The sequence below is a fragment of the Asparagus officinalis genome, chromosome 3 (genome assembly GCF_001876935.1).
Source record: "Asparagus officinalis chromosome 3, Aspof.V1, whole genome shotgun sequence".
In the NCBI taxonomy this organism is placed as follows: Eukaryota; Viridiplantae; Streptophyta; class Magnoliopsida; order Asparagales; family Asparagaceae; genus Asparagus; species Asparagus officinalis.
This window is the reverse complement of record NC_033796.1, coordinates 42,285,426-42,304,067: the sequence shown is the minus strand read 5'-3', so window position 1 is coordinate 42,304,067 and position 18,642 is coordinate 42,285,426. Positions and strand designations below refer to the sequence as shown.

General features: G+C 39.7%; 1 long non-coding RNA gene across 1 annotated transcript; it reads right to left on the bottom strand.

The window, feature by feature from the left end:
• LOC109832243 lies at positions 15,217-15,933 on the bottom strand. Its single transcript, XR_002244669.1, has 3 exons — positions 15,921-15,933; positions 15,687-15,809; positions 15,217-15,452 (listed from the first exon to the last, which is right to left on the bottom strand). It is a non-coding gene; the product is annotated as an uncharacterized LOC109832243 (long non-coding RNA).

Genomic DNA, 18,642 nt, shown 5'->3' with positions numbered 1-18,642 from the left:
TGCTTGGATATATCGTCCGATGGTTCGTTGGTTTGTCGAATCACCGTGTCGAGCTGTATTCAGGGACCTATAGGCAGTTTTATATGCCTACATCAATATTTTCACAAAATTGCATAATATATACTAAAACACAATAATAAATATGAAACATGTGATTTCATATTTATAAACATGAAAACTCAAAAACACATGTATGTATATATATAACTATATATATGCATAGAAACCAAAAACTTATGTATATATATATATATATATATATATACGAAGAAACCAATAAATGTGTGTGTATATGATATTGAGCTTAGAGTATTAAACACACATAATATAAAATCTAAACTAGATTACCCAAGCTTGATCTTGATCTTCATTATAGCTCAACTTGGTACACATGCGGATGGAGCTTGAACTTGATCTTTAACTTTGAATTGCATAGGCTTCACTCCACAATTCTGCCAACCTCCATTTGATATCGTTGTTGAATCGCTATTCCATCCATCCTCCAACTACGTTGTTTGTCTATAATAAATAAGAAAACACAAATACTAGACAAACAACATTAGTGGTAAATTGTTTGTTAAACATCATCAAAACAAGAAGGCCAACACGGAAGACCAAAAAATGGCTAAGTCTCGAACTGTCCTACAGTCACGCGGGACACCATTTGGTGTCCCACGGCCACGTGGGACACTATTTGGTGTCCCGCGCCCACGAGGGACACCAATTGAGCGCGGGACACCAAGACCTGCCCCGTACCCAATTGTCTGAAAACACGTATTTTGATGGTTTCTTCAGGATTTCTTCATTCCTAAGCTTCCCAACTAACCTGATATCATATCTAAGAATGGTTAGGCTGTTGTTAACTGAAGATATAGCAAAATCATTCATTCTTATCCAAATATCCTATGTCCAAAGCCCTATAAATACAAGCCTATGGTCTTTTTCCACAAGGGACGATTTTTTATAAAAGAGGAGGAGGTGCTACCGAATTGCAGAGCCAAGAGCCACGAATTTTAGCAAAGGATAACAGATCTTGGTGATTTCCTGTGCATAAAGAGTGGATTTCAAGTGATCTGAAGCCCTGTCCACCCTTTTCTTGAGATCAGACTTGGACTTGATCTCGAGAAGAGTCATAATTGTAGGCGTCAAAATTTACCTATGAATTCCCGTACGCACTCGAGGCGAAATGCAGATGATAAGTGTCATCATCCAAGTCAGGAAAGGATTATCTAGCCTTGTGAAAGCTAACAAATATACAAAGTGAGTCATCAGAGTGTACAAGTCAACGAAATTACGAAATGCGCAATACAAGTTCGGAGAAGTCAGAAAGTGTCGAACACCTTAAAGTGGCCTGTAAAAAGAAAAGGCATTTAGACCATGTTATGATTTGAATCTAAAAAAGTTTAAAACATGAAAGTTGTAGTTCTCTTCGTCATCTTTCTAACACATCTTAGAGCATCTCATTCTGATATCAGATGAGGGAGTTATAGCCAGAATATCCAAGACTATTCAGGCCATTTTACACCAGCGAGACACAATCTGTATCTCAGAGAAAATAGAGATTTTGGCTATGATTTGGTTCTAATATGAAGAATCTTAAAACATAAAAGTTTCTCTTTGTCAGCTTTCTAACATATCTTAGATCACCTCATTCTGATATCGAAGGAGGGAGTTAGAGCCAGAATACCCAATACTATTCAGGCCATTTTACACCAGCGAGACACAATCTATGTCTTGAAGAAAATAGAGATTTTGGCTATGATATGGTTCTAATATGAAGAATTTTAAAACATAAAAGTTATAGCTCTCTTTGCTATCTTTCCAAAGCATCTTGAATCACCTTAATCGAAGGTCAGATGAAAGAGTTAAGACTAAAATACCCAAGGCAGTCCAAGCTGTCTCGGACATGTACGAGACAGTCGAAGTGACTCGCGCCCATGTCAGCTCCCGACGTATTTTCTGATATGATTAGCTTCTAGAAGTCCTTGGGTTCATCCATAAATATGTGGGGTTATCTTTAAATATGTGAAAGTTGTTACACAATCGAAAACCTACCTAAACGGATAATAACGATTGTTCTTTGATCCTATCCACAAACACGACATTCCTATCCACAAACACGACATCTAAAGCCTATAAATACACCTCTAACACCCTCATAAAATCAGATCTGAAGGGAGCCACGAATTTCAGAGGAGCTAGGGCGAGGTTCTGACGAATTTGAAAGAGGCTAGCAGATTTTGGCGAACTCCGGCATAAAGAAGAAGCGTTTCGAAGGACCTGAGGCCCGTTCCCCTTTTCCTTCGGATTTAAACTTAGTCTTAAATCTCAAGAAGAGTCGTGATCTCACTTGGCCGGGATCATCACTGCAGCGATTACTTCCTTTGTGAAGTAAGAGATTTAATCAATTTTTTTATCAACTGGATCTGATCCGAGACGGTCCATGGATAAACCCTAGCACAGGCAAAGATCCCACACAAACAGAGACTAATAAACAGGATCTGTGTGTTGTTTGATAAATTTGTAATCTTTTATTTTTTATTATATAAGGAGATCTTATAAAAAGATCAACTTTTCTATTTTGTGAACTTGTAATCGATAAACGATTGTAATAGATTCAAGGCAATGAAGAAATCAACTTTTGACCCAAACACGCTGGCGACCACAGTGGGAGCCAACAGTCTCATCACCAAGGTTGTCGTGCCACAACCGAAGATCAAGATCCCGGTTGATTCAGAGGTCGAGTACGAGTTCGACGAAGCTAAGTTTGAGTAATATTTCTCATCGTCTTCATCAAAATCCTCCTCTCCCTACAAGTGCGGAAAGATCCCATCTTTGAAGGAGGCATATTCACCGATGAAGGCTTCAAATGACCCCGCTCGCCACAACTCCTCTCCAGTCAAGGAGTTGTTCAATCAAGGTACGCCAACTCTGACGAAGAGGGCTCGTCAGAGGTGATGCCAACGCCAAGCTCGTCAAATTGCCAAGGCATTAGAACAAGTCGATGGAGTTCGCTACTACGCAGACTTAGAGTTTAGAAAGCATCAGGTAATCCAGCCACCCCAACAACAAGTTGCTGCTACGTCCACCGAACCATCGACGGGAGAATGTGTTCTTATCAAAAGGACTCGTTCAACCTTGAAGGAGCGCATCCAAAAACGACATGCACGTGCTGCACGCGGGTGTGCCTTTATACGAAAAGATCAAGGCATGCAAAAGAAAGATGTGGTTAAAGAATCACCAAAATATAAATGAATCTGGGTGCCGAAGGTGAAAAAGCTGAAACGCTTCCGCTTAGGGCGAGACATGACTCGTGTCTCGCGGGCGTTTCCAAGCCTCCGTCAGCCTCCGATCCTGATCCGTTTGCTCTCGTACCACTGGTGAAGCCCTATGACAGCGTTGACCTATCCTAATTTAGGATTCCATTGAAGGATCGCCTGGGTCCTCTACACAAAGATCGAGGCAAAGCTCCGGCTATCCTAATTTAGGATTCCATTGAAGGATCGCCTGGGTCCTCTACACAAAGATCGAGGCAAAGCTCCGGTGAATAAAACCCGAGAAGTTTCTCATACTGGGGGTCATGCAAACACTTCCGTTAAACCAAAGGCCACTCAAAGGTATCCCGTCGACTCTAATCAAACTAGGGTACCTCGTTGTACATGTTCATGCGCCGTGTACAAGACGACTCTTGGCATCGATCGCCCGAGGGTTCGTGTTGAAACCCAGGAGCCCGTTAATACTACAAGACGACTCTTGGCATCGATCGCCCGAGGGTTCGTGTTGAAACCCAGGAGCCCGTTAATACCTCACGCTCGCAAGGGGTGGTCTAAACGTGTGACTTCTGATATGACCTTGGATCATTCAAAGATGATAACAAATCATCCTGAGAATGTCAACAAGGTTCTTCTTCCCTAAAAGAAGACGTGTCCGTCAAAAGACAACGTTATACTTGGGGTATCACACCAACAAATGATGGATTGCTCCAATGAGCTGCACTATCAGGCTGGAGGTGTGAATAAATCCCAAAAGGATGATGTTTGAAAAACTAACTCTCATTGTCCATATGAGAGGCTTATCAGGGTGGTATTATCAAAATATAGCTGTCCCAGGACCATTTCACAAAGGGTCTCGATATTCGAGAAGCTTGCCACCGAGGCATTGAAGCCTAAGCCAAGACGTTTCCACGAGAGAAAATCCACTATTCAGGATGATGAATTCCCTGAAGTCACCATTAATATGGTTGACAAAGGAAAGTCTATCATTATTTCAAATGGTTCTAATCTCGATTTTTCTCCCGGAAGAAAAGTCAATTCAGGGATAGCCTAATGAATGTCTCGGCTCCAGCTAGGAGCCATCGGACGTAGGGGTTACCCAAGGATACACGAAGAACTATCTTTAGAAGACGAACTGTCGGATACTTGCTCCGTAATTGCCTCCAACGACATAATGTCCAGCATGGGGGAAGCAAGGGAATCATTCATGATCACTCCTGACCTAGTGGCCCAAATGCTTCAAGAAGCACTGGCTAAACAACGAGAGGAATTCAGGGCTAAAATGAACACTGAGTTAGAGTTGACCATGTAGCAGATGAGAGAGTTACAGCCTCAACAACTTCAACCACTACCTGAGTCCAGTCAACAGGATAAATTCAACCACCGTACTCAGAACGTCGTAGTTGGTAGCAATCCAGAAGTGGGCGAAGCACCCCTCGAAAATACTGGGGGTGGTCCAATCGCATCCCTAAATAACATTGGAGGTGGTCCAAATGCACTCACTAAAAATAAAAATACTGGGGGTAGCCCCATCACTTATGATAACGCTAGGGGTGGTCTCATCGTTCCTCCTCAAAATGGCCCAAAGAAAGATACAGACGATAACGAGATGATGAAAGAGCTGGAGAATAAGGTTAATGCCTTAATGTCCATTCAAGAAGTAAAGAGAACGGGCATTCCGTGCCCATATCCAAGAGAGTGGGATTCAATCCTATATCCGATGAAGTATAATCTAATTAACTTTACGCCATTTGATGGGAGAGGATCACCCACTAAACATTTGATTTACTTCAGGTCTCACTTGGGAGTGATCTTCGAGAATGAACCCCTAATGATTCGGTCATTCGTAGGTACCCTTCGCGGGGCGGCCTTCGATTGGTATCGACGTCTCAAGTCAGGGAGCATCAATTGCTGGGACAACATGGAAAGCTCGTTCCTTAATAACTTTTTTGACGATGACACCGACGTGTCGATCGAAGCTCTTCTGGATGAAAAGCAAAAAGATGATGAGTCAGTTGATAGTTTTGTCAAACGCTTTCACAACAAGGCAATGAATTGCAGGGATCCTATCACAAAGAAGTTCATCTTACAGACGTGCCATGATAATCTCTTCATCGATGTCCTTAAAGTCATGGGGGTTGTCCCCTCAATCACCTGGAAGGAATTAAAACTACGTGAAGAACAGGTTGAACGTTTCCTCAAAAGAAAGGAGCTCGAGAGGGGCCAACCGATGACTAAAGTACCTGCAACTGCTGACGATATTCATCAACAGACACCTTGGAGACAACAAAGGACTCTTAATCTGAAGTTCCAGGAAGAGTATTCTTTCGAAGATGATGAAGTTCCAACCATCTTCAAATATCTCCTCGCCAACAATAAGATCAAGCTACCACCGATTACAAATCAGGAGGACGCAAACAAGATTTCGGATCCTAAGTACTCTGCATACCACAGGAGGGTCCATCACCCCACCAAGACTTGTATTACGCTAAAAAATAACATTCAAGCCTTGGTTGACGTTGGCATCATAACACCGCAAGAAGCCGAATGAGAACGTCTTCCTCCGATAGGTATATGAGGTTAAACTGCTCCCATCCTCCGATAGGTATATGAGGTTAAACTGCTCCCTTCCTCCAATGAGTATAAGAGGTTAAACTGGTTCTTTGTGATACTCCAATGGATATACGAGTCTAAACTGTTTCCCTTATTTCCAACGGGAGGTTCCTGGAGAATATTACACATAATATTCTTAAGGATAACTCAAGATCAAAGGTTTGTTCAAGTCTACACCCAATACGCATTGCCGAGTAGCCTATTCCCATAACAATGACGAAGTTTATGTATTCAATGTCATAGCACTAAGTCTAAGAGAGTTAACTCTTTTAGCACAACGTTACATGCGGAACGGACTTAGACTATCTGCATGCTAGCCCGACTCAAACGGTAGTCGGTAAAGGCTCATCAAACCCGTTGATGGCCGAGGGTTTGCCAAAAATCCTATAAGTGTGAGAGTCATTAACGCATCAGTTCCATTAGTTGGTCTCGTGACTTGAGGATCCAACAACTTTAGGATAAAATCTATACATACAGATGAATCAGCTTTAACAGTTGGTCATGCAGCTCCAACACTTGGGACCGCCATGCTCCAACGTCTTAAGAGCATAAACTGTATAGACATCGGTAGATGCGTTGCGACAAAAGTCAATGCTGATCAACACATTGCGATGGAAGTTAACGTCGGTCAACGTATGATCTCCGATCAACTCCAAAGTTTAGATATAAATTCCCGATAAAGATGATCAATTCAAAGTCAACTCAATGATACGAGCTAAGTTCAGAAACTTACATACCAATTTCAGTTCAAAACTTCAACAACAGTCAGACGATAAATGCAACATCAGAAGAACTTCATCTATTCGACAAAATATTGAATAGACTGAAGGTTGAAGAAGTCAAGAATTGAAGTAGTTCACTGGTCCTTTTATGGGATCTCCTTAATGAAATACTGAAGAGACTAAAGACAGGGCTTGTCTTATCCAACGTGTAGGCGTCTAAAAAAGCCTATAGGTATCCGTACACAGCTTAAGACAAAGAGAAGGTGATGAATATCATTATCCAAGTCGAAGGGGATTGTCCGAGTCAAAGATGATCATCTAATGCCGACAAGCGCATGAAGCGAATCGGCAAAACGTTGATGACGTGGCGACGAACCATCAGAACGACCAACGCCAGGTGGTCCACATGCTCACCGGCCACCACCAAGTTGCTCGTATGTTAATCAATCACCAAAATGGCAAACTAAGTGGCCCACGTTCACCGGCCACCTCTAAGTGGCTCGCACACTCATCAACCAGCTCCAATTGGCCCGCGAGCTCATCAACCAACTTCGAATGGTCTGTACGCTCAACGGCTAGCTCCAAGTAGCCAACATATTCATTGGTCATCTCTAACTTAACGAAATGTATGATGTGAATCGGTGAAGCGTACGAGTCAACGTAACACACGAAATGGTTAAAACAACCCAGCTAGGAGTTGTGTTTTACCCAAAAGGGACGAAACACCATGTGTGACTCGCACATACCATGTATGTCTTGGCTATTGGAAGTTATAGATCTCTTCTCCAGCTTTCCAACACATCTTGAATCACCTTATTCCGAGATCGGACGAGAGAGTTAGAGCCAAAATACCCGAGGACGTACGAACTGACTCGCACAGTACCGAGCCACCAATTGAACAAAACACCATGTGTGACTCGCTCATACCATGTGTGGCTTGGCTATTAGAAGTTATATATTTCTTCTCCATCTTTCCAACACATCTTTAATCATCTCATTCCGAGATCGAACGAGAGAGTTAGAGTCAAAATACCCGAGGACGTACAAACTGGCTTGCACAGTGCCGAGCCACCAATTGAACAACACACCATATGTGACTCACACATACCATGGATGGATAGGCTATTGAAAGTTTTATATATCTTCTCCAGCTTTCCAACGCATCTTGAATCACCTTATTCCGAGATCGGACAAGAGAGTTAGAGTCAAAATACCCGAGGACGTACGAACTGGCTCCCACAGTACCGAGCCACCATTTGGTGGCTCGTACAAAGAACTGACATTTCAGCTATTGTAGGCATCTAAAAATGCCTATGGGTGCCCGCACACAGCTCAAGACAAAGAGAAGGTGATGAACGTCATTATCCGAATCAAAGAGGATTATCCAACGCCGACCAGCGCATAAAGCGAATCGGCAAACTGTTGATGACACGACAACGAACCACCACAATGGAAAACACCAAGTGACCTACACGCTCGACAGTCAGCTCGCGCGCGCCAATCAGCTTGCATGCGTCAATCAACACGCGCGTGTCAATCAGTTCATGCGCGTCGATCAACACACGCGTGACAATCAATTCGTGCATGTCGATCAACACGCGCACGTTAATCAGCTTGCACGCGTCAATCAACATGCGTGCGTCAATCAACACGTGTGTGTCAATCAACACGCGTTCGACGGTCAATTCTGTAACGAAGCGTACAAGTCAACAAGATGATCAATTACGTAAAACGGTAGAAAATACAAGTCCCGGAAAGACCAGAAAACACCGGAGCTCAGCAAAGATTCGAAACACCACGTCCGCGCGGGTCGAACTGCGTCGACCCGCGCTCGCGCGGGACGGGCGGGTCGGACTGATCCGACCCGCGCAAGTGCGGGTCGGATTGGTCCGACCCGGGTCAGACCAATCCGACCCGCGCCGACCCGCGCAAGCGCGGGTCAGACTTGTCCTGCGCGCACTGTTTTGACCCGGTTCGGTTTTTGATGGTTTTTCTCGAGATTTGTTGGTTCCTGAGCATCCAAACTGACTTGATATCATCTACAAACGTGGTTAGGCTGTTATTGACTAAAGATAAGGTCAAATCACTTGTTCTCATCCAAATAACCGCTTCTAAAGCTTATAAATACGAGCTCGGGTGCTCCTTTCAGCGGAGGCGATTGATTATCAAGACGAGGAGGTGCTGCCGGATTGTGGAGTCAAAGGAGCACGAATTTCAGTGAGGGTTGGCAGATCTTGGCGAGTTCTTCGGCATAAAGAAGGAGAGTTCGAGAGATCCGACACCCATTCTCGTCCGTCCCTTGAGATTAAGCGCTTGGTCGATTTCAGCGCTTCAAATCAAATACTTCCTCGGCGAAGGCGAAGCTCTGCCGAATTTTCCATCAACCGGATCCAGATCTAAGGCGGTCCACGGATAAACCCCGGCACAGGCAAAGATCCCACGCAAGCAGAAGACCGATAAACGATCTCTGCGTTTGTTTTGACGAGAGTTGCAACTTTTTGTTTTCATTGTGTAAAAGTCTTATAGAAAGACAATCTTTTTGTTTTTATTGTAACGACTAAAGTTGTAATGAATACCGCAATGAATACAACAATTTTTAACGCAAACAGCTATGATGTGATTTTATTCTGAAGAAACTCAAAAGACAAAAGTTGTAGGTCTCTTTGTCAGATTTCTAACTCATCTTGAATCATCTCATTCTGAGATTGTAAGAGAGAGTTAGAGCCAAACTATCCGAGGATGTACGAACTGGCTCGCATAGTGCCGAGCCACCATTTGATGGCTCACACAAAGAACTAATATTTAAGCTATGATGTGATTTAATTCTGGAGAAACTTAAAAGATAAAAGTTGTAGGACTCTTCATCATCTTTCTAACGCATCTTGAATTATCTTATTCCGAGATAATACGAGAGAGTTAGAGTCAAAATATCTAAGGTAACGTGAACTGGCTCGGCCAAGGCCGAGCCACCAATTGGTAGTTTGTCCCGGTTCGCACCCGGCTCGGTTTGTTTGAACCTGGTTCGGTAGATTTCATCCGAAAACTCGTTTTGATGGTTTTCGATGGATTTTCACAAATTTCTTCTGTTCCAGAGGTTCCCAACTACCTTGATATCATCTCTACACATGGTTAGGCGGTTGTCAACTGAGGATAAGGCTAAATCCATCATTCTTATCAGAAAACCCCCCAACTAAAGCCTATAAATACAGGCCTAGGGGCTCATTTTACAAAAAAAAATATCAAGAGGGCGAAGCGCTGCCGAATTGGAGAGTAGAGCCACGAATTTACAGCGAGGGTTAGCAGATCTTGGCGAATTCCTGTGCATAAAGAGTGGAGTTCAAGAGATCTGAGACTTGTCCCCTAGTCCTCCGGATTTAAGCTTGGTCTTAAATCTCGAGAAGAACCGTGATCTCGCTTGGTCAAGATTACCGCTATTGCGATTACTTCCTTCGTGAAGTAAGAGCTTTGATCAACTTAATCTGTCAATCGGATCTGATCCATGACGGTCCACGAATATTAACATCCTCGGCACAGGCGAAGATCCCACGCAAACAACAGGTGATAAACGTCTATTGTGTGTTGTTTGAAGGAATTGTAATCTTATATTTTCATTGTGTAAGAAGATCTTATAAAAAGAGTTGTTTGAAGGAATTGTAATCTTATATTTTCATTGTGTAAGAAGATCTTATAAAAAGATCGACTTTTTATTTATTTGAGTATATTTTCATTGTGTAAGAAGATCTTATAAAAAGATCGACTTTTTATTTATTTGAGTTTATTGTAACGGTTAAAGTTATAATAGATTCGATAACAATGAAAATAGCAATTTTCAACCCAAACACAAAGCATTCCAGACTTTTTTATAAAATAATGAGTCTAAAATACATTGGAGGGGGTATCTGTAGGCGTCAAAATTTACCTATGAATTCCCGTACGCACTCGAGGTGAAATGCAGACGATAAGCATCATCATCCAAGTCGGGAAATGATTATCTGGCCCTGTGAAAGCTAAACAAATATACAAAGTGAGTCATCGGAGTGTACAAGTCAACGGAATGACGAAATGCACAATACAAGTTCAAAGAAGTCAGAAAGTGTCGAACTTATTAAAGTAGCTTGTAAAAAGAAGAGGCATTTATACCATGATATGATTTGAATCTAAAAACGTTCAAAACATGAAAGTTGTAGATCTCTTCGTCAGCTTTCTAACACATCTTAGATCACCTCATTCTGATATCGGACAAGGGAGTTAGAGCTAGAATACCTAAAACTATTCAGGCCGTTTTACACCAGCGAGACACAATCTGTATCTCAGAGAAAATAGAGATTTTAGCTATGATGTGATCCTAATATGAAGAATCTTAAAACATAAAAGTTGTAGGTCTCTTTGTTAGCTTTCTAACACATCTTAGATAACCTTATTCTAATATCGGACGAGAGAGTTAGAGCCATCATACCCAAGACTATTCGGGCCGTTTTACACCAGCGAGACACAATCTATATCTCGGAGAAAATGGAGATTTTGGCTATGATGTGGTTCTAATATGAAGAATCTTAAAACATAAAAGTTGTAGGTCTCTTTGTTAAATTTCCAAAGCATCTTGAATCACCTCAATCAAAGGTCAGATGAAAGAGTTAAGACTAAAATACCCGAGATAGTCCAAGCTGTCTCAGACATGTGCGAGACAGTCGAAGTGACTCGCGCCCATGTCAGCTCCCGACGTGTTTTATGATAAGATTGGCTTCTAGAACTCCTTGGGGTCATCCATAAATATGTGGGGTTATCTTTAAACATGTGAAAGTTGTTACACAACCGAAAACCTACCTAAACGGATAATAACGGTTGTTCTTTGATCTTATCCACAAACACGACATTCCTATCCACAAACACGGTATCTAAAGACTATAAATACACCCCTAGAACCCTCATAAAATCAGATCTGATGGGAGCCACGAATTTCAGAGGAGCTAGGGCGAGGTTCTGACGAATTTGAGAGAGGCTAGCAGATTTTGGCGAACTCCGGCATAAAGAAGGAGCGTTTCGAAGGATCTGAGGCCCGTTCCCTCTTTCCTCCAGATTTAAGCTTGGTCTTAAATCTTGAGAAGAGTTGTGATCTCGCTTGGTCGGGATCATCGCTGCAGCGATTACTTCCTTTGTGAAGTAAGAGCTTTAATCAATTTTTTGTCAACCGGATCTGATCCGAGGCGGTCCATGGATAAACCCCGGTACAAGCAAAGATCTCACACAAACAGATACTAATAAATAGGATCTGTGTGTTATTTAATAAAGTTGTAATCTTTTATTTTTTATTGTATAAGGAGATCTTATAAAAAGATCAACTTTTCTATTTTGTGAACTTGTAATCGATAAACGATTGTAATAGATTCAAGGCAATAAAGAAATCAACTTTTGACCCAAACAATAATCTCACTTGGTTAAAATTATCACTTTTATTCTTGTTTCCTTTGTGAAACATGAACTTCTAACCTTCCGATCAACCGGATCCGATCCGCGACGGTCCACGGATAAACTCCGGTACAGGTAAAGATCCCACACAAACATAGACTAATAAATAGAATCCGTGTATTCCTTGACAAAGTTATAATCTTTATTTTTCATCGTGTAAGGAGATTTTATAAAAAGATCAACTTTTCTATTTTATTGAACTTATAATCGATAAACGATTGTAACGGGTCCAATGACAATGAAAAAAGCAACTTTTGCACCAAACAACATAATGGTAGAAGACATATCTCACCAATGGTTGTTTTCAATATTGATCTGAGAAAGGCATTTGACACAATAAGCTAGAAATTCATTAGGTCCATGTTGACAAGTTTGGGATTTCCTAATAACATGATTACATGGATAATGGAATATGTCTCTACTCCTAAGTTCTCTTTGTCACTTAATGACTCCTTGCATGGATATTTTGAGAGAGCTAGAGGGTTGAGGCAAGGGGATCCATTATCCCCTTATTTGTGTGTGCTTGGTATGGAATACCTATCCAGGAAGCTAAAAACTCTCAATGCTGATGGAGTGTTCAAATTCCATCCAAAGTGTATTAAAATAGGGATTACTCGCTTGATATTTGCTGATGATTTGCTGCTATTTTGTAGAGCAGACATGGGCTCAAGAATTAAAATGAACAATTGTCTTCAAGAGTTCAGTGGAGTTTCAGGTCTGGAGGTAGGGGTGCCAAACTGTATCCGTATCCGAGGAAATATCCGTAACCGTATCCGTTAGGATATGAATATGGTTACTCAAATCTATTACCGATAGGATATGGTTGCGGATATGGTTTTGTAGTGAAATATCCGTATCCGTAACCGAAAAAATCCGAATACATATTGGTAATACTCTTACGATAGTTTCGATTCTTAGATTATGGATTTGTGGTTAATTTTGATGATCAAGATGTCTAATCTTAGCTTTTCAATCATAATGAACATATTAACGAACTCTTTTTGTATCACATGATTATATTTTTCTGAATACTCTCTAGTTTTCTCATATTCTTTTTGTATCCGCATGCATATTCATTTATATATCCGCATCTATATCCGTAACCGTATCCGATTTTGGCGGATATGGATATAAATTTTTCTTACCGATGTATATCTGTATCCGTATCCGTATCCGAGATGGGTAAGCGGATATGGATATGGTAAGTGCCATATCCGAGCCGTATCCGCTCCGTTAACACCCCTATCTGGAGGCAAACTCAAGTAAATGCTCTATATTCTTGAGTGGGATTGAAGAAAACCTGAAGGCACGGATTTGCACATATTTAAACTTCTCAGAGGGTTCATTACCAATGAGGTATTTGGGAATGCCATTGATCTCTAAGAGACTCTCTTACATAGATTGCTCACCATTGATTTCCAGAATTTATGAGCAGTTTCAAAGTTGGCAATGTAGGAGAAACTTGTCATATGCTGGGAGGATTCAATTAATCAAATCTGTTATTTTGGGGATGTAAATCTACTAGACAAGCAACTATATTTTGCTAATTAAGGTGTTAGTAAAAATTGATAAGTTATGCTCTGCTTTCTTATGGGGTAGCAAAATTCATCTAGTTTCCTGGACTGAGGTTTGCAAGGACAAAAATTTAGGAGGGCTGAGACTCTTCTCTGCTAGGAATTAGAACTATGCAGCTGCTATTAAATTATTGTGGATGATACACACTAAAAAGGATTTATTGTGGATTAAATGGGTGCATGGTAACTACTTACACCATTTGGACATTTGGCAGATTCAACCAAAGGAGAATGACTTATAGATGTGGAGGCAACTTCTCAAGGTGAGGGATATGGCTATGAGAAAATTTGGGAATGTGAATAATCTGCAAAGAGCTATCATTGGCTGCAACAATAATGGTAGAATTCAAGTTTCTTCTATTTACAGAGTATTTTCTCAGTCTACAGCTGTTGTAGCCTGGTCGGATACTGTTTGGGGAGGCTTGCATTACCCTAAACATTCAATGATTTTATGGCTAGCAATTCTCTCCAGGCTCCCGACTCAAGATAGGTTGTGTCGCATGGGAATACTGGACATTAACCAGTGTGTTCTATGTGCAAACGTTAATAGTCAACTGGAAACTTGCAAACACCTATTCTTTGAGTGTCGATATTCATCTTATGTTTGGAATAAAGTGATGGCATGGTTAGATTATTCTTAGAGATCATGTAGCTAGAATCAAGTAATAGATTGGTACAGTAATAACCTGAACGGATTTGGATTCATAAAGAAGATGAAGAGAATGACATTATCGGGGATAGTTTACTGGATATGGAAGGAGAGGAACTTGAGGATCTTTCAACAAAAATTTCATGAACCTGATCAGATATGCAGAGAAGTGAAGATCTCTATCCTCTTAAAAGTTCTTAATGAAGTAATTCCTGGACATATGAGAGAAAAAATTGAGAAACTGTAAGTTTTTAGATATTTTCAGTTTAGTTGTTTGTCTGTCAAGATATCTTCTGGTAATTTTTTGATGTACTTTCAATTTTAAAATTTGTTAAATAAATAAAATTCTTTTTCATTGACCAAAAAAACATAATAAGTTAATAATCACTACAACACCTGAAATCTACCATAGCGGTCGAAAAACGCTATGGTATTATTTCATAGCGTTTTAATCAACGCTGTGTCAGAACCCGCTATAGTAGGTCTGTGGTTTTACATAACGTTTCCCCAAACGCTATCAAAAAGTTTCCAACCATAGCGTTTTTATGTAGCTATAAAAGAGTATTCAATAGCGTTTCTATATTGCTATGACAAATATCTTTCATAGCGGTTGAAAACGCTATTAGTTAGTTTCCAACCATAGCGTTTTTATGTAGCTATAAATGAGTATTCAATAGCGTTTCTATATTGCTATGACAAATATCTTTCATAGCGATTGAAAAACGCTATTAGTTAGTTTTCATTCATAGCATTTCAACGTTGCTATTGTCTTACATTTGATAGCGTTTGAGTTACTACAATGGTGTTTCAGTGAATGTTGTCTTTCTTCTTTTAATAGCATTTCAGTAATTGTTTTCACTTCTTATAGCATTTCAGTTGTGCCTATAAACCTTTGAGGTTGAACTAGAAATAACATCCAATTGTGACAACCATAAAAGCAAATATTTTATTTAAAGATTCAAACTGATACATAACCAAGTTGTAGCATACAAGAAGAGTCAACACAAATGTGCCAAAAAACAAATACTAGTCTTTGGATAGTCCAACATGGAGTACAAGAAATTAACCATAGTACACAGAACAACAGAAACCAAATTTGCTGCATTACATATGACTTGGAAGACTCATCATCTTCAGCAATTGAGTACTTGTACTGCTGCAAAAAACAGAAATTAACAACACCACAATAATGAGATCCTAGAGCCATGAACATTATATGGACACAAAACATAAAACAACAACACCATTAATTAAAAATCACAAGCTTATATTAATTTCTTTAATAATTTTGTTTAAATTTGTTATTAATGAAAATAAGAAGACAATAATTTGTTCTTTATTAATTTCTGCATGAAAAACTGGCTTTAATGATAGCAAAGAGAGTCAATACCTTTATTTGAATGGTTAGGTTGCTCTTTCTGATCCATAGCTTTTCTTTATGGTCAGGGTGAAAGCGATTCACCTTCAGGGTCAGCATGCAGCTGGTACTCTCCAGGTAGCTGGTCTCATTTCCCTATATTGATATATAAGGCTTGAGCATTAATTTCTTGTGTGAATATTGGTGTAAACATAATTGATATAGCTGATTGCTAAATGTATAATACAAGGAGCAAATGTTGCTTACCTTGCTTATCACTATCAAATGTCCATCAGTAGGATGTGATATTTCATTCTGACCACGTATAACAGTCTCATCCTACTCTTATGCTTCAAATTCACTTCAAAAATGGTATATCGTCTAGACCACAGTATCTTTTCCGAATCAAGGAAGTGAGAAACTTAGACCTACTCTAAATATTTACGAGCAAATACAATGGCAATCTATAGTAGAATAACTGCTACACTTAAAAGCGTCCCTTAAAGATGTACAATAAACTCTGGAGGACAGCTACTCAGACCATTATGCTTTATGCATAAGAAATTTGGGTGACTAGTAAACAACTTGCATACTGAATGAATGCATAACATGAGAATGTAGGGATTGATTATAACAAGGGGAAAATGAGGAAATCCAGTATACTGTCATTGGTTGTTTCAATTAACTAACAGGCATACGATGGAGCTCCCACTTGCATAAGGCTACAGCCTATCACCAAAATATTAATAATGATGAAAACAAAAGATAAACGATGAAATTTTGAGATAATCATGTCGACCAGGACCAACAGGTGCATAAAGAATAACTTACTATGAAGTAGGTAATAAAACCAGAAGTACAAAAAAAACTTGATCGGCTTAGTAAAATGGATTGTTGTCTATGATTCCAACACAGAAAATTGGCCTTAACAGTGCTGTTGGTTTTGGGTGTTCACGAGGAAGAGGAGAGGGAAAGGGAAGGAGGGACATGGAACTGACCTCACAAATTACGGCAGGGAGATCCAATAAATACATGATGTGCAGTGAAAGCGCATATGTGCTCGATACTCTCAAACTATAATTGACTTAGTTATGTACTTATATTCAATACCAAAGTGTGTGATATGGTATCAAATTGGAGATCTACATGTTACTAATTTCGAATAAAGAATAGACCTCTAACAGCACAGTAAAAGGTGGCAAATGAATGGTTCACCAACACAAAAAATAAAATCACGTTTTTGAAGTCCTCAAGAACACATGATTATATATGCAGATGTTTTAGGCCATGTAGCTTATTGTCAACAGGACAGGTTGTCCATTTGAACAAAACTCAAAGAAAAAATGCTCTCCTGTTTAATTTCTGAGTATATGAGCCAGACTAACTAAGGCAATACAGATTAAATCTGATTAATAACAACCAGAGGAAAACAACTGTAGAAAACAGCACTAATAACAAAAGATAAAAGTATCAATTATAAACCTTAGTACGATAAATCAAGTTCTGCGTAGAGTATGGTGTGATCTGTATGCAAACCAAGCTATAGTAGGCGCATGAGATCAGCAGCAACATGAATGTGAGCTTAACCAGAGTAATGCAAACCAAGTGTAAGGGTAAAGATAGAAGCTGAGATCAGTAATCACCAAGAAAATAGTATGCAAACACGTGCACTTTCTCAAACCACAACAGCATTAGTAGTCACGCAATTATGTATAACTTACCAATTGGCTATATTACATTCATAATGAAACAGTTGAAGGATGATCACTACTGGCTATTATACATTCATCTATGATTTTATTTTCATTACCCGTTGGATGCTGCTCAAAATATTTTATCAGTTCAAATGTTCAAGGACAGTATGTCATGCAAGCCTAGTCTGTTCAATGATTCTTTAATTTTAAGAGACTTCAAAGAGAATTCACATGAACAGGGGAGAAGCTGATATATATATACCTTGATATTTATCAATATGTACAAAGCAACCATCTAAGTTTAGCAGGCTTAGAGCTATCTTAGACTAAACCTTCACCATTTGATACAACAAAAGGAAGGGGGTAATTTCAAAGCAATAATGACTTATCATGAACATAAGTTAAAGAAGCTGTTAATATACTTAGTGAATGTTCCAACTCTCTTTACGAACTAAAAGATCATATAGCCTTCTATATTTTAAGTATTGATCACATTAATTTGAGTATCTGTAAGCTATCTTCTAGTTAATATGTGGATAATGAAGACAACATTTCTCTATATCCATTTGCAAAGAACAATGAACATACTATGCCAGACTTCAATAACATCTGTAAAGCTAACAAAATGCCCATGATACATATAACACATAAAATATGCCCACATAAAAATCGTTTAAATGGTTTCGTAATTATATCAGGCCATTGCACTTATTAGGTTGTCCATCACATGCTATCCTTTGGCAATCATACATGTACAAAAGAAAGTGTGAATACCCATTTCTACACTTTACCTGTGCAAGTCAAATTGCTCTAACGATTCAAAAAAACTAAGATTGATTATATTGCATAATTGTACTGAATTTTAAGATATTCCCAAACTTACCTTAATGAACTGAATGAATGTAGGCTCGGCCAGGAAAGTGGCCTTTAATCCTCCAGCCAATGTGTATACAATTACACCAAGTGGAATGAGGAAAGCTCGCAGCAAAAATATTCACACCAGTGAGTGCATTAACATGGAGAACCACCAAGCAGGAGCATGGCAGTCCACATTATTTGGTCATGAAGCAGAATAAAAGAAATACAACATGAGCTGGCAGTTCCCCATCTGCACAAATATATACATATGTTGAGTACAACAGAGTGCAAACTAAAAAGAGCCTAGTTCAAAAATAGTATACATTTTTCCAGCATACCGCGCTTTATAATTTCACAAACGGTATGCGCTTGAGGAGCCTTTTCTTTTGATTTCAACCCTGGCCACGACGCAATAAAAGAACCCGCGGACACAAAAA